The following is a 12,796-nucleotide window of genomic DNA, read 5'->3' on the forward strand; positions in this document are numbered from 1 at the left end:
CACCCTATAAATTATAGTGCTGCGCAGGTACGTGACCTGCAGGAAAACCCCCCTCCTGTGGCCAGTACATCAACAGAACAGGCAGTGATGGGACCAGAGGCGAGGGAGACGGTCCCAAACATACAGATGAAGTTCGGGGTCGTGAAGCAAGTCTGCATTTTTTGCGGCAAATTACTTTGCTATAGGGAGAGTAGTATAACTCTAATCAACAGAGCTATTGAAAATCATAAATGTCCAAAACGCCCCAGAAAGTAAATTATCTTTTTTTTTTGTTGCTCCTGTTGAGCCCTTTATAATGATTGATTTTCGTTTCCCCCCCAAAAAAACCAAAAAAAATATAAAACCGTTCAAAAAATACAAAAAAAGTAAAAAACATGTTCAGAAAAATAATAAAAAAAATATAAAACAACGAAAACAATAAAAAAAAAGTTCTTTTCAGAACTACCTCCCATTTATAAAAAAATGCTAGAATGTTTAGCACTCTGGCAACCTCTATTTCTTTTGATTCGCTTCCCGGTTCGCGCGCCGGTACGCGAACCGGAAGCGAAACAGAAATAAAAAAATAAAAAAAAGAAAGAGTGAGTATAAGGGAAGGAAACAGAGAGTAATGTTAAAAGAAAGACAGCTAGAGGGAGTAACACAGAGAGACTGTTTAATAGATCTATTTACCAAAGAAAAGATGTAAGAGGGTATAATTGAGAAAAACAAAATAGATAAGGAAGTGAAAGAAAAAAAGGAGAGTAGAAGAATAATAAACAAGAGTTTCTTAGAGAATGTGAGTGAATGTTCAAATTAAGAAGAAAAACAGTAAAGGATGTGGAATGAGAGGTAGGGATAGAACCGGACTAAAAGAACAACCCTGAGGGAAAGTGTTAAGAAAACAGTGAGCGAAAGTAAATAGGAATAAAACAAGATGTGTGACAGTGGCTAAGGTTAAAAAAGGGGGAATAACAGAGAGAAAAAACAGAAAGCAGAAAAGAAGAAGTGACAGAAAAGGAATAATTGAAACAGCAAAGAAATGTAAATAACATAGTGTGCTTGAACTACAGGGAGAAAGCATAATGAACAAGTAGTGAAAGAGTGATGAGTCAGAGACAGTGAGAGTAATAGAGACGGAGTGAGTGAACAGGAGTGAGGAACTATGAGAACAGAGGGACTGAGAAAAGGAGTGGAAGGAGTAGAGTAAGTAAGTAATAGAAAAAGGAATGAGGGAAGTAGCAAAGGCAGGGAACTGAGGGTTAAAGAAATGAAGCAGTGGAACTAATAGAAGTTAAATGTGATAGAAATGTAACGAAAACAGTACAAAACACTTACCTTATAATTGTCGTTAACTTAGTCACTTGTTATTTTTATACTTTCAATCTGTGAAAGAAAGAACAAAATTTTGAAAAATATTAAAACATGTATTTAAAAATTAGAAAAGACAAGGGAAAAGATTGAAAATCATCCAATTTTACAAAGAAATAAAGTTAGAGATAAACATGCAGAAAAAAAAGAGAAAGAAACGGTGATAGACAGTCAGAGACAAAAAGAAATTGTAATTGAGTAAATTACTAAGAGAAAAAAAGGAAGATACTTTCAGTGACAGAAAAGAAGGATAGAAGAGAAAACTAAATGGAAGTTGTGTAAGCTACTAAAAGAAAGTGAGTAAGGTAAACTATATAAGGAAAGGGTGAATAAGGAAAAGAGAGTGAGGGAGAGAGGAGACAGAGGAAGTGAAGGAAAGAGCGTCAGATACAGACAGAGTGAGGTAACAAAGAAAGATAAATGAGTGAGGGTGAGTTATACTAACTGATTGCACCAAAAAAGGAGAACCCAAAAATATTTAATTTAGAAAACAAAGGGAGGAAAGATGGAAAAGACAAGCGAAGCAGAAGGTCTAAAAGCTGGAAAATGGTGCAAGGGAGAAAAGAAAAAAACAGAGTTGGAATAGGGAAACAAAGGTTGAAAGATAAGTGGAGTTAGAGAACAAGGGTGAAAGAGAATAAAACAAAAGGCAATGTGAGTATGTAAAGAGGATTGATAGAAGGTAGTAAAAGACGAGTGAGCATGAGACAAGACGAGTACAAATTAAAATTCACTATACAAAGTACAGAATTAATTATACATGTTAAATGGTTTATTTTTGCTGTTCTCAGAATATATCAAATTTCACTAAAAACAGTGAGTTGAAGGTATTCATCATATAACAGCGGGGAAAAAAACCACAATCAAAATGATTGTGTTTAAAAAACCCATATAACATAACCAATCAGAAATCAGAACTCCTTAAAAGTAACTTACTTTCCATGACGTCGAAGGATGTCCTATGAACAGCTTATACTCTGTTGTGCTGTTATTATTTTCTGCCCGCCACTTTCTGAAAGAAAAGCTCCATCATTTTGACAAATATGTTACATACAATAAATGACTTCTCGCTCTCTACTGCACTTCTCCTCAAGGCCAAATAGTGTAAGAGCCATTTATAACTCTTGGAATTCTTCTAAGCAAATCCCGTCATTTTCTTTTTCCACAACTTTCCGAAAGAAAACGTTCAAGATCACTTTCACAATCCTGTACTAGTAATATCTCACCCTTCTTGCTCACTCATGTTCCACATTTCCTATGACACTGATACTGCTTACTATGAGGCACACTTACACTACCTCTATGACTACTACAATTATTTAATTCTCTTGATAACTGTTAATCACAAAGCAATTTAAAACAGTACATAAAATTATATCAACTCCTAGAATCATTATAGGCCAGTTACCTACCCTAAATTCTCTCTTCTGAAAACACAAAGTAAGAATATTTTAAGTCAAAAGGCAACATTGTTTCATAGTCAAATGGGAATCATTTCCGAAACACCAGCTTTTTTTACATTTTAAATAAGCTGTGTAATAAGCGGATGTTGTCAAAGGACCATCATGTCATATAATAGCTGCAGTTACAAATGTTCTTCCTAAAATCAACGACTGTGTAGCCACAACATTTGTAATTAAAGTTGAAAACTTACTTTCATCAGGTTTATATAGTTGGAATTTTAAAATGACATTATAACCAAAAGTTTGTACAAATAATGTGGACAGCATTGCAGACTTACATTACCTCTACTCCATGTTTTGTTTGGCTGCTTCAATAAGCTTATTAAAAGAAACAGTTTTTCTGAACTCAATCAAAGTGCAGTTATTTTTCCATGACGTCAAGTGTTATGGTAAGAACACCGTTTGCTTTGGGAAATACTCTGTTGTCCTTTAACTAATCCGTGCCCACCACTTTCTGTAAGAAAACCATCTTTTTTTTCAGGAACTACTTAAAACTCAAAAATAACTTTTCACTCTGTACTACACTTATCCTCAAGGCCAAATAGTGTAGGAGCCATTAGAACCTCTTGAAATTCCTCAGAGCAAATCACGAGATTCCTTCCCTAAAATTTTGGTTGTAAAAACACCAGGTAAGAATTTTTAAGGTCAAAAGGCAATTTTTTTTTTAAAGTTAAAACAGAATCATTGCAGAATGACCAGCCGTTTCCAGACTTCAAATAAGCTGTGTAATGTCCTGATGTTGTTGAAGGACCATCTTGATATATAATTGCTGCAGTTACAAAAGTCCTTCCTGATATTGACAACTGCGAAGCCACAACATTTTTTGTTAAAGTTGTCAATTTTGTTCCATCAGGCATACATCGTTGGAACATTAAAATGACATACTGGCCATATGTTCGTATAAATAATGTGGACAGCATTGCAGACTTAAATTGGCTACACTCCATGTTTTGATCGGCTGCTTTTACTAGCTTATTAAAGGACACTGATTTACTGTCTGGCAAAGTTAAATATATAAATCTTTCTGAGTCTACACTAGTAGTTCTTGATACCCTACAGTTCTCGCAGTCATGCTGCCATTTATAAGAAAGGCCAAACAGATGATCTACATCTACACCTTCATCTTGCAATACATCAAGCATATACATTAAAAACTCCTGACAATCTTGCTGAATATTTTGAGAGAATTGCGTTTGACCTGAACATTTGTCTAACAGATTTCGAATTTCAGACACACTTTCTATTTTTGTTCTATCAGTGCTACATTTCTCTAACACAGAATTCAATAAACAGCAAAAACATTGATCCGAATTGATCACAATCTGTTCTTTTAAAGTTTCTAGAGAAAAGACAACATTAACCACTACATTAGCATAGCAGTTGACACCAGAACTATTTTCAAATTGAAAACCAACAACATCTTCAACAGAATCCATTTTCTTTCTGCTTATAATTTCGGGTTCATCGACTTTTCGTCTTTTTGCTACAACCTCCCTACTATTGGTCACATTTCTTCGTTTCCGGCCTACCACACGTTTCTCAAACAAAGGATATTGAGGCAAATGTGGCGCATACTCTCTTCTTAACCTATTGTATTCCTTAACACAATCTAGATCCGCACAAATGTTTGTGACATCACACTCCATCAAGTACAATCCCGATAAAGTTCTGACTCGTGACAATGCCACATATGCCATACCCTCCTTGAACACAGAACTGCCAATTTTCACCAATGCACTGTCTACACTTAAACCTTGCGATTTATGGATTGTCACCGCATATGCCAAGCAAACAGGAAACTGCTTACGGCGAACATATAAGTCTTTTACAAGCAAAAACCTAGCAGAGCAACGACCAATTAGCTGTACTTCCTCAATGCCATCAAATTTAATTTTTAAAAATTCAATTCCATCTCTATTTCTGTATTTCTCAAAATCAACAACATTACCCATTGATCCATTTACCAGACCTCTTTCAACATGTAAATTCCTTCTCAAAATGATACGGCAATTTAAGCACACATTCAGAGTCTTTTCAAAACCAGCAGTTTTAGATATAGTCTTCTCTAATGAATCCAATTTAGATTTCAAATTCTCAGACAAAATAATTGTTGCTCCCATATGCTCTATTCTGTCAATAGCTTCCAGTTTCACAATCTCTTTGTTTTCTTAATTCAACATTTTGTTGTTGAAGATGACACATTCTGCAAGAGTTGGCATCAAACATATTCCAGATTTCTTCTCAGTAATTTTCCGAAAAATATTCTCTGGCAGAACGTCTTCTTCTGGATACAAATTTGACAGTAATCGTGCATGTAAAGCTTCTTTCCCATGCTCGGTCACTTTTCCGATTCTAACATCTTGTAGAATATTCTTATAATCTTCATCCTTCGCTTGACGCATATTTTCACGCAGTTCAGCATAATTGAAGTTTAACCATATATTAACGTTGCCAATGCTCCCTAGGCACTTCCTGGTATCTTCATGTGCAAGTAGTTTAAACACTGGTTGTCCTTTCACTGGTGTCAGCTGCAGAAGATCACCGAAAACAATGATGTGTTTGCCACCAAATAACACATCATACTCTGTTTTAAGAACTTCTTGCATTCTCAAATGCACAAAGGCAAGCATGACATTGGAAACCATGCTTACTTCGTCAATGATAAGAAGTTTCATTTTCCTCAAGACTCTTGAAACTTCACAACAAGCATCTCCAGATAACTTGTGGTATTGTAATTTGTTATCATGCTCCACTGGCAGCATCAGTAGACGATGCAAAGTAATACCTTTAATGTTATGTGCTGCCAGTCCAGTTGGAGCGGTGACAACACAAGACAGTGATGACTCAGTCCTTTTCTGCAAATAACATGAAATTGCTATAATGAGGAAACTTTTTCCAGTTCCTGCTTCTCCACTCACGTACAGTCGGACAGGCTTCAACGACGTACATGAGCACTCTTTCTTCTCATGACTTAATCCATGATCAATTCGGTTGGTAACTTCGTCATATATTTTCCTCTGCTCAACGTTGAGTTGTCTTTCCAAATCTTCTAAGTTAACCGCATCCTCCTGAGCATGTGCCATGGCTCTTTCCACTTCAATCATGGCAGTGGCAGCTTCATTTTCGATAACTGGTCCTCCTAGTGGATCCTGACTCAATGAAACAGAACTCTGACTGTCCTGAGAACTGTCTCTAGCAATCTCGGCTGCATTTGTTGCTTCCTGCTCGATTTCCGCATTCAACATTTCTAGATATTTTGGAAAAACAGGACATTCTATGGTCTCCTTGGCTGCATTGAAAGAGTCTTCGTAACAGAGGAAATCTCCAAGCAGTTCCTCTTCTGCACGCCAAGGCTTGAAAAGTTGCAAAAGAGCTAAATAGAAAAACTCTTTTCTTTCAGGAGATTTGCCACTCAATTTTCGGTGATTTACCAATTGGCATTTTCTTTGCTTGACCAGACATCCCTCACTTCCAATTACAGCATACACTCCTTTATCAATATCTTCTTTGATGTTCCTCTTGAATATGTAATTTTGTAGAACCTCATACAGACAAACATTCTCGAGGTGACTGCTTCTATTTGGATAATATGTATCCAACATGTTGGTCTTCAAAATATCTGTACTGTTTGGCTCCTTTTCCGCCAAATACTCAATTTCCCGTACAGGTTTCAGAACTCGATTACGCGTTGCAGCAAGACCAAGACTCGCCCAAATGATACTCCTAGATTTGGCATAGAGACTTGCTGAAGATAACCGGTCAGAACATTCGTAAGCTCCGATTTCTCGATGCGACAACATCTTCAGACTGAAACTGTACAACTTCTTACTGAGGCTCTTTTCATGGGAAATGTCCTCCCACATATCCTTCAATTCTGTCTTTTCTTTTTTTGTGATGTAAGATGTCACATACCGAGCCACAGCCATACAGTTATCAGCCACAAACTGTATATCCATGTTAGCATTCCACATGGACAAAATCACTGGGTTGTAGTCGTTGATGTACTTGGACTCTTCGTTTCTTTTCAAATTGTATGTATTTTTGGGTGATTTCCTCGTCACATTATGTCGCAGCGAAGACATCAAACTGTTCACTCTTCCTTTAGAAATCACCGGTCGTGGAAAGCCGAAACGACATTTTGTGTAGAACTTGTCCTTGTTTCTGAATTTACGACGACAGCACTTTCCACAACGATGGCTTTGAAAGCGTAAAACTTGTTCTCTTAGGCTTTTGTCTTCCTTTGTCTTTGGAACAGCACATGTAGAATACTGTTCTATGAAACTCATCACTAAGTCATCCGGATCTGTTCTAAATTTGGGTGCATCTTTGATCCATAGCAGCATATGTATATGAGGAGCACCTCTTGCTTGATACTCCTTTCTCCAGAAGAAATCCAACACCTCTCCAAGAGGTGGATTTTTCTTGTTCATGATGAAAGACATCATAGCTTCAAATCTATGATTGAAGTACCTGCATACATTCACTGGATCCAAAGAGCACAGTTCTCCGGGTGTCTTGAATTCGATATTTTCAATGTTTCCATTTGCCTCTCGTAGAAATTCAAGTAAGTCTTCCCAGCCATACTCGGCACAGCTGAGAGTGAGGAACCATGTGGGAGTTCCTAAGTTCCTCAGCATACATTTTAAATCACCATGACGACGGTACCAGTACTCATTAGTACCACGCTGACATGCCATGAGATTAATCAGGTGAGAATCCAAAATACTGTCTTGCACATTGACTTTATCCATAAAGTCCCTTGCCGAGATATTTTGCATCTGTACACCACTTTTCAAGATGTGGTTCACTGCATATGACAGTCCAGACAGATCACTTTCAAACAGTAGATGAAACAAATAGGGAATGCATTGACGAAACCTAGGATCTTCTGCATACAATCGTAAAGTCCGGTATTCAGAAGCAGGAATTTGATCAGGTCGCTCATCATATCTTCCTCCTTGACCTGTTGGAAATAGCTGTGGGAAACACCGAGCTTCCAAACTTTCCTCCCAAACACTAATGGGACTCCCTTTGGCTTGTTTCATTTGAAACAACTCAATAGCATTCCCCATGACTTCCTTGGAATGCAAAGTATGAACACTATAATGTTCATATATTTCTTCATTTTTAGAGGCTTCTACTTTCTCGATTTGTCCAGCACACAAATCGCTGTCCTCTTCTTCACTTACTTCCTCTTCTGCAACACATACATTCTTGTAGTACTCATTGTTTTTCATCAAATACAATGTTGCCTTTTTGACTTTCCTAACATCCACTAAATCTTGCCAGATTTTCTTACTCTTTGTCGGACCCCATTAACTAAGATAACCAGAGGTTCCTCTTCCACTTTCTCTACTCCAATTGTATTAATGTTTTTCTTCAAATCTAGAGGCAAATAAACAACTCTTCCCTTTAATCCTCTCTGTAAATCTGATGGAGGCAATTTCCCTGTCTTTGGCTCCATTCGTACAATAGCCTGAAAGGGATGGACACTTTGAATCAAAATAGATTCATAAGTATTTAAATCCTTCAATTCAGAAGGAATGTCAACCAATTCCAGATTATTATGAACCGCTCTAGCAGGCATCCGGTTTTGATTTAATTTGTTACAACAATAAGTACACACACGTTGATCCGATCCCAAATCAAAACAATTTTCTACCATCAGGTATGTTGCGAAATCCTTCCATTCACTATTATTTTCCTTTCACTTTTTGCATATAAATTCACTAACTTAGTCTGATTCTTGTAATAAGTGCGTCGACAACACACACAAGTGAAATTAGGCCTCTCACTTGATTTCACCTGAAACGTGGCAATTTCCTTCTGAAAATTATCTGTACTGGAAACCTGTACACTCCCTTCCACATTACCTTCTTCTTCTGGGTCAATTTCAACATTCTCCTCTTTACTTGTAAAGTAACAAAACTCAATTTCTTCACAAATATTCTTCACATCTACTTCAGAACCATGCAAAAGAGAACTGCCTAATTGTTTAAGCTTAATTGCTGGACTCTTAGCAAAATACAACATTCTCACTAATTTCCTCACTTTATTATGATGGACTGCTAGCATCCTGAAATGATGAAAAACACTCTGGCATACTCTCCTGTAAAGACAAGCCAGTGAATGACCATGTAAACCTGTCACTTCTCTCACTCTGCATGGATCTAATTCCTGCAACAACTTAATTTTTTGTTTTAAACTTTTCTTATTAAATGTCCGTACAAAATCACAAAGCAAATTGATGGAATCCTGTCGCACACTGCAAATACTACTACACTTCCAGGTGTACATTGGACCCTTAGGACGTCTCCCTAAAACTTCATCACCTCACACCTCTTCTGCCTCTGTTGACACAAGTTTTTCTTTTTCAACTGGACAACCGTCTTTCACCTCATATGCTCGATCACTGGTGTCAACTGCATGCACCAAATCATTGTCCTGGAAGTAACTCTCCTCATTGAAAAATGCCTCACAACTTGAACTATGCATCCATTCTCCTGAAAATACTTCACAAAAATTTGTACGATTAACTATTCTGTTCCATCTACTATTTGTTTTGAATTCATAAATTGCCTTGTTTAGTTTCCTAATTCTATTGATTACCAAAATAAATAACTTTCGCTTCATTTCCAAAGCCTGATCAATAATTTTCTCAACATTTTTCTTTTTCTTATAAAAAGCCAGTTTCTGTTGACCTTTCTTTACATTTTTCATCAAATTTACAATTATCCTGTTGCGGAACATTCGTGTACGAATGTCCCTAAATTGATTGTGCCTTCTACCGGCACTCACAGAGTTTTCTCCTGCTCTACCACTAACTTTATTAAGGGGCCTTTCTTTCCTGTTTAAATTGACTCTCTTCTTCTGGACTAAAACATGTTCTGTAGTGATACTTTTTTTTCTGGAAATGTTTCTTAGGAAAGATTTCGTTGTCTTACCCGGAGCTTTTTTGGTGACTTGACGAGTTTTTATTGTAGAGGACTGCTGCAAGCATGTAGTAAGCTGCTGTGTTTGACGTTTTGTAGCCTTTCTCCTCCTCTGCCTCGAAGGCATGATTTAATTTTGAAATGATCTGCAGTTGAATCTGTGGTAAAATATAATAAAACATTTTATTAACCACTATTACCAAACAGTAAATCAATAACAGTCGTCAAAAAATTAACACACTAGTTGTCAATTCTACATACAATAAATTTTAGTGCATTGATAAATTTAAAACTCACAAATAGTAGCAAAGAAATGGAATGCTTCTACATTTGACCTGTGCTCTTTTATATATGAATCTGAACTAATTTTATTAGCATATTTCACTATTTTATTAAAGACACTTCACACAAGCTGTTTTTGAAGTTGTATTTAATTTTAAATAAAACGGTTAACATGGTTACTTTTCATTTCCAGTAACTTAAATTTATTTTTAAAAGTCTGTTGCACCGCTGCTGCATCACAAAAGTGACGCAACGGCGGCGCAAAAGAGGCGCGCGGCCATCCTAAATCTGCCCCTAACATTTTAAATGATTGGTTCTACTCAGGGTTGCAGATGAAATTTAGGCTTGTTGAAGAGTACAGAGGAGATAATACATGTGCAGGCCTACCAATGAAGTGAGTCATGTCCACTGCACTCTTGAACAAAGGCCAGACCTCCTCTGTCTCCCTGGACAGGCCTAAACCTCATCTGCGCAATGTGATTCGTAATGTTAGGAAACACAGGTGATGTAATTGAAAAACTTGCACATTTTTTTGCTCATTTCACAATCACATCACCTGTGTTTCCTTTGCTTAGGTATCTCATTGTGCAGATGTAGTCTAGCATATCAAAGAGTACGCAGAAGATGAGCAGTGTATGCAACAACTTTGACACTTACAGAAGCCTCAGCTTCTCCATGCCCCCTACACAGTCCTAAATGTATACATTTTAAACTGACGGTATCTTGTTGCAGATGAAGTGAGGCCTATCTTGCAACATGGTGCATCTTTTGCACCGCTGCTGCGTCACAAAAGTGACGCAACGGCGGCGCAAAAGAGGCGCATGGCCATCATAAATCTGCCCCTAACATTTTAAATGATTGATTCAGGATGCCAATAAGGTGTGGCCTATCCAGAGGTTTGTTTGAGGTGAGGCCTACTCAGGGTTGCAGATGAAATTTAGGCTTGTTGAAGAGTACAGAGGAGATAATACATGTGTAGGCCTACGAACGAAGTGAGTCATGTCCACTGCACTCTTGAACAAAGGCCAGACCTCCTCTGTCTCCCTGGACAGGCCTAAACCTCATCTGCACAATGTGATTCGTAATGTTAGGAAACACAGGTGATATAATTGAAAAACGTGCAAATATTTTTGCTCATTTCACAATCACATCACCTGTATTTCCTCAGCTTAGGTATCTCATTGTACAGATGTAGTCTAGCATATCCAAGAGTACGCAGAAGATGAGGACTGTATGCAACAGAGCAATGTACATTACTCACCTCCCTTGACACTTACAGAAGCCTCAGTTTCTCCATGCCTCCTACACAGTTCTAAATGTATATCATTATCATCATAGTGACTATGAAACTCTAGCAGTACATATTGTGAAACCTAAATGTCTTAAAGTAACGATTTTTTCACCGACAAACAAGCAAATTATTCTCCCAGATTGATGGTGAGAAGTGATATATTTATTTAAAGAAGCAGGCACCTTTTTGTCATTGTCATAAATGTAAAAAGCATTCCTTTTCTTTATGAACCATTTTCATGTCATAGTTTGAAAACACAGCACAACTCCTATAAACAAGTACACCCTGTCAATACTTAAATTTGCCAAGCACACATGCGGGCGTATTTACAAGAGCCTTGCACCACGGAGAAATGACTTAAATTTACCAAGCAATCATGAGGGCTTATTTACAAGGACCTTGCACCACCTTTAAAGTCACTTTTAACATGGGGAAAATGACGTGAATGTAGCTCATAAGCTTTGTAAATTTGCCCCCATGTTGACTATGAAAGTCTTGCAGAACATATTGTGAAACCTAAATGACTTCAAGAAACGAGTTTTTAAACCGACAAACAAGCAAATTATTTTCCCATATTCATGGTGGGAAGTGAAATATTCATTTAAAGAAGCAGACACCTTTTTGTCCTTCTCATAAATGTAAAAAGGATTTCTTTTTTTTTAAAAACGATTTTCTGATCATAATTTGAAAACACACCACAGCTCCTATGTACAAACACACCCTGTCAGTACTTAAATTTGCCAAGCACACATGGGGGCGTATTTACAAGGACCTTGCACCACGGGGAAATGACTTAAATTTGCAAAGCACTCATGAGGGCGTATTTACAAGGACCTTGCACCACCTTTAAAGTCACTTTTAACGTGGGGAAAATGACGTGAATGTGGCTCATAAGCTTTGTAAATTTGCCCCCATGTTGACTATGAAACTCTTGCAGAACATATTGTGAAACCTTAATGACTTCAAAAAACGTGTTTTTAAACCGGCAAACAAGGAAATTATTCTCCCATATTCATGGTGGAAAGTGAAATATTTATTTAAAGAAGCAGACACCATTTTGACCTTCTCAAAGATGTAAAAAGCATTTTTTTTTTTAAACGATTTTCTGGTCATAATTTGAAAACACAACACAGCTCCTATAAACAAGCACACCCTGTCAGTACTTACATTTGCCAAGCACACATGGGGGCGTATTTACAAGGACCTTGCACCACAGGGAAATGACTTAAATTTGCAAAGCACTCATGAGGGCGTATTTACAAGGACCTTGCACCACTTTTAAAGTCACTTTTAACGTGGGGAAAATAACATGAACGTGGCTCAAAGGCCTTGTAAATATGGCCCATGCTGAATATGAAACTCTTTCAGTACATATCAACTAACCTAAATGATTTCAAGAAACATTCTTAAACACATCAAGTAAGTAAATTATTTGCCCAGATTCATGGTGAAGTGATTTAAAATGCCCTAACAGACATGGG

Source organism: Lissotriton helveticus, chromosome 1_1 (assembly GCF_964261635.1).
Source record: "Lissotriton helveticus chromosome 1_1, aLisHel1.1, whole genome shotgun sequence".
Taxonomy (NCBI): Eukaryota; Metazoa; Chordata; class Amphibia; order Caudata; family Salamandridae; genus Lissotriton; species Lissotriton helveticus.